Below are 4,356 nucleotides of genomic sequence, written 5' to 3'. Positions count from 1 at the left end.
GTGAGTCCAAAAAGCGGGTAAAATGCAGCCGTGGCTTACCGAGCGCAGCGACCGCCCCCCGCCCCCAGCAGCACCCAACCTCACCCAAAACCTGAAAACAGCAGCAAGGAGGCAAAATTGTTTTGGATGTATTGTGATAGCTGCTTTAAATCTCTGTTTTGATTTGTTGAGTGTTATTTAGGCATTAATTTTATATACTACATAACAAACTTCTAACAGTTAAAGGCTTCTGTTGTCCCTTTGTGGTCATAGCTGATAAATCCAAGTAACTTCAGTAGAAGGATGTGAATGTGGTCAAATATGCGTTTAAAACTGTGTGTTATATAACCTCATTTTGTGTACTGACTAGAACTGGAAGCATGGAAGCAGAAATATAGAGAGCTGAATAACCAGAGCAATAGTGACTGGCGGCAAAAGATGAGCAACACCGTGGAAAAAAGCATAGATGAAAATGAGGAATTAATAAAGCTGCAAAAAGAACTGAAGGTAAAACATGGTGATGTAATTCATACTTAGGTTTAAAACCATAACTTTCATTTAGGAGTCTAAATTTTTTTTGTGTCACTATCTTCAAGAGCTAGGGCATGATGTGGCAAGTTCTTACACTGGTGAAGGAAACCTCCTCTAAAAACTGCAGTGCGTCAGTGCAGCAAGGTCTGGATGGAGTGTCTTTGTAATACACAGCATCACTGATGCCCCACAGTGGAGTGCACCCTTCACTGTGGTGTGCTGCCATGGACGGTGCTTCTCTAGCTGGGCTCCTCTTACAGCTGTCCTGAACAGATGTCAGGAGCTGGATTGTTTCAAACCTTTTTCCCATCAGTTGCTTGGGCAAATAAATTGGACACTTTAAAGATCTTGTGCTTGCTGTGTGATCTGTAAGCCCTTCCCGTTAGGCTGAGGGTTTACCTCTTAATTCTCCTTAGATTAGAAAGTAGCCTTTTTTCCCAGGCGGCTTTTCAGGTGCCTTCTGTCTTGTGTGGGAGAATGTCTGACAAGAGGTTTGATTGTGGTAGAGAAGGAGGCAAAGTTGCTGTGGATTGAAGTGACATTCCTGGTTACACACTATCTCTGTTTCCCATTCAAATTGTGCTGCATTTTTTGCTTTTCAGTCTTGAAGTAGGTTTCCTAACATGACCTGCAAGGCAGTATAAAAGATTGGGAATTTGTAAGTAAAAAGGGTCTTTTTGCCATTACCTTTGGTGTAACTTTAATAGTGTTTGTGACTTACCCAGAGCATTTTTAGAGGAAAAATAGTCTGTTCCCTGAAGACATGCCAGTCTGAATAATAAATTCTGAAAACTGCTGAACAATTGTTTTAAATGGAAAAAACAAACGAGAATGTAATACTTGCACTTGGGAATATGCTGGAGTAAAACTGTGCTAGTATTTCTGATATCTTTTTGAAACTAATGTGTTTAACGGTAATTTGGATTTTAAGACTTCTTTTTGTGTCGCTTAATCTCTGCCTATGGCTTTATTTCTGGTTCCACTAAAATAGGAGAATGAGGCAAAGTATCAAACTGATAGAAAGAACTGGCCGGAGGAGAAAATGAGACTCATAAGTCAAGTGAAAGAAGCTGAGAGCCATTGCAACAGAGAAATGAGAAAATTTGTGGAAAACGTTGGTAGAGCAACAAGCAGAAATTGTAAGTGACTGGAGGTCTCAGCAGAGTCCTCTAGCGTAAGTCTTTAGTACAGAGCAGATCTCGTGTCAAGTGTTAACAGTGTGGGCGCTTGAGGGGAGCTGGCCTTTGTCAAAGTCCCCTCACTTTATCACATGGCAAAGCCTACATGAGATCTTCTCCGTGTGAAAAGGGAAGAACAGGAGTGTCACAAAATGAAAAAGCATAATACCTAATGGAAGTGCAAGTGCCTGTTCCTTTCTGTCCTATCACCACCACCACCTTGCTGTGAATTCTTCAAACTTCATCTTGTGTGTAAAACACCAATAAGTAACCTATGCTTAAATGAATTGCTACTTAATGAAGCTGAGAAAACATACCTTGAAAAACAAGATTTCTTGCTTGGCTTTTCTGAAAAAAAGGGGGGGGGGGGGGGGGGGAGGAAAAAGCCTATGAGGCTTTAGCAGGAAGAGAAGAAGCAGGCAGTAGTTGACAAAAAAAGCTTCTTTCCAGTAAAAATACTTGGTCAAAATGCTAGTGGTTTTGCTCCCATATCGCTTTCAAAGTAGAGTGACTGATAGTTGATAACAAGGCGGATACCTTGCCTAGTCACTGGACTGTATCAAGGTTGTAATTTCCTGAGCATATGAAATTATTATACGAATCTGTACAATCTAAAGCTATACTTGCATCTAGAAGTAGTTAGCAATGACCTTCTGGACCTGCAATCAGTACAGGGGGATGTTAGGAGCTTAGGACTACTTTCACTTTGTCTGTGACTTTGCTTGCCTGAGACTTTCCAGTAATAAAATCAAAAAGTGGGCAAGCAGGAGTGGTGGTTCTTGACAAAAATTCTCTTCACAAAGAGTATAAGTATAGACACATTTTTTTCTAATTTGAAGCATGGTTTGCTTTTGTATATTTGTAGTGAAACTAGTTCGGTGTGAGCTTTTTAAGATCTACATCTCAAGTCTACTAAGGCCATAAGATAGTACTAACTATGCCAAACTAAACTGTCAGAACAGTTCAGATGGTTTGTAGAAGTTTTGGCTCTATTTCAAACATATTGAAATTGTTTGCAGCTAATATAAAAAAAGCTTTATGCTTTTCTGAAACTGAATTTGTAACAGTAACTGAAGTTTCAAAAAACTTATTAGTTCAAATAAACACTCAAGTCCATTTGATCATTTGATTGCGATTTGATTGGACTGGAAATCTGAAACAACTATCACATCTGCTGCCTTTTTCACAGAACCAAGAACTTCATGAGCAAATGGGAGGTGAACTTTTATAACCCTACATAAGTAGAGTAAAATAAAAATTTTGCGTTACATCTTCCCAGGCTGTTATATGACCTTTCTTGACTTTAAATAGAGGCCACTCATACATGAAGTTGTTGGCTTTTTGATGGACAGCTGGCTGTTTGAGCCTGCAATTCTAAAACTGATGCTGCTGAGTAATTGTAATGATGCTCATGCACATGTTAATTTCTTTTGCCAATCCTGCAATTTGTGGCAATTTTTGCTATGTTTATTAGGATAAGGAAACTGATACAGAAGAACTAAGAAAACAGGTGGCTGAGAAAGATGACTTTATAAAGGAATTGAAACAACGCGTTAACCGTAAAAGTCTTCAGTCTTTGGCAGAAGTACCTTTACCTGAAGGACAAGATAAAATAGATCAGTCTGTAAACAAAGAGGTATGTTTGTTATATTTGTAGAAAGTATGTACTAATGATATGTTGTTAATAACTTTGTTGTTTTGTTGTTTGCTCACTATATATTTCAGCAATGTGGGGAATCTCCCAAAAGTTACTTCCTGTAGTTCTTCGTACTTTAGCTGTATCATTAGTTCTGAGTTCTTGTTCATTCTTCCCTCTCCCTCTTTCAAGTCCCCTCTCAGAAATAAGAAGTACTTTAGTTAATAGAACATCACCTCTCTATACACTATAAAACTTCTGTACCCGAGGGAAAAACTAGTTAACTAATCCAGGTTCTAGAGATCTGAAGACATAATATTTGTGATGTCACCTCTGTTTGGTTATGTCACTGGTAAGGGGATTTCAGCTCAAACAACTTTCCCGATATCACCTATAGTGTGGTAATAGAGATGGTTCTGTAATTAGAGCTGCCAGTCCATATGGGGTTCACAAGAACAGAACAGTATCTTTCATCTTACTTAAAAACAAAACAATATTTGAAGTTTACACAAAGAAAAGATCGACTTTGCATATTTCCTGAACAAAAATTAAAAGGCTTGCACCTGTACTGAGCCTTCTGATTCTGACCAAATCCCTGTGTGCTACATGAGCAGTATTCAGTGAGGTAGTTTTCCTGTTAAACTGAATTAATGCTATGTGACTTCATTGCTAACTAGTAATGAAGAGAGCTGAACATGGATCTCCTAGCAGACCCTCCCCTGGCTGCTAGAAGATGCGATTCTCCTCTTGTGGCAGAACTGGACTGAATGATAAAATGCATCTCTTCATCTCTTTCCTGTCTACTGCCAAAGAAGACTGGCCAGTTTCTTGCTACTTCATCAGTTCAGCTAGTGCCGAATAGATAAAGCTTGTGATGTATGAGGGAGTAGAGAGTAGCTGTCAGAATGGTTATTGCTTTATATAGCTTTGTAATGGCAGCTAGGAGAGCACCATAAAATTAGTTATTTTTGCTATAAAATTAGTTCTAGAGAAGAATTGTTGTGAACAGTTGGTGCTGAAGTATTTACCTCA

General features: G+C 38.9%; 1 long non-coding RNA gene across 1 annotated transcript; it reads left to right on the top strand.

Moving 5' to 3' along the window:
* Nucleotides 1–362: 362 nt before the first annotated feature.
* Nucleotides 363–3,247, top strand: LOC141938420 (uncharacterized). Its single transcript, XR_012627274.1, has 3 exons — nucleotides 363–486; nucleotides 1,502–1,649; nucleotides 3,163–3,247. It is a non-coding gene; the product is annotated as an uncharacterized LOC141938420 (long non-coding RNA).
* The last annotated feature ends 1,109 nt before the right edge of the window (nucleotides 3,248–4,356 follow it).

The sequence above is a fragment of the Strix uralensis genome, chromosome Z (genome assembly GCF_047716275.1).
Source record: "Strix uralensis isolate ZFMK-TIS-50842 chromosome Z, bStrUra1, whole genome shotgun sequence".
Taxonomy (NCBI): Eukaryota; Metazoa; Chordata; class Aves; order Strigiformes; family Strigidae; genus Strix; species Strix uralensis.
The sequence above is the reverse complement of the archived record's forward strand: the minus strand, read 5'-3'. Positions and strand labels throughout refer to the sequence as shown.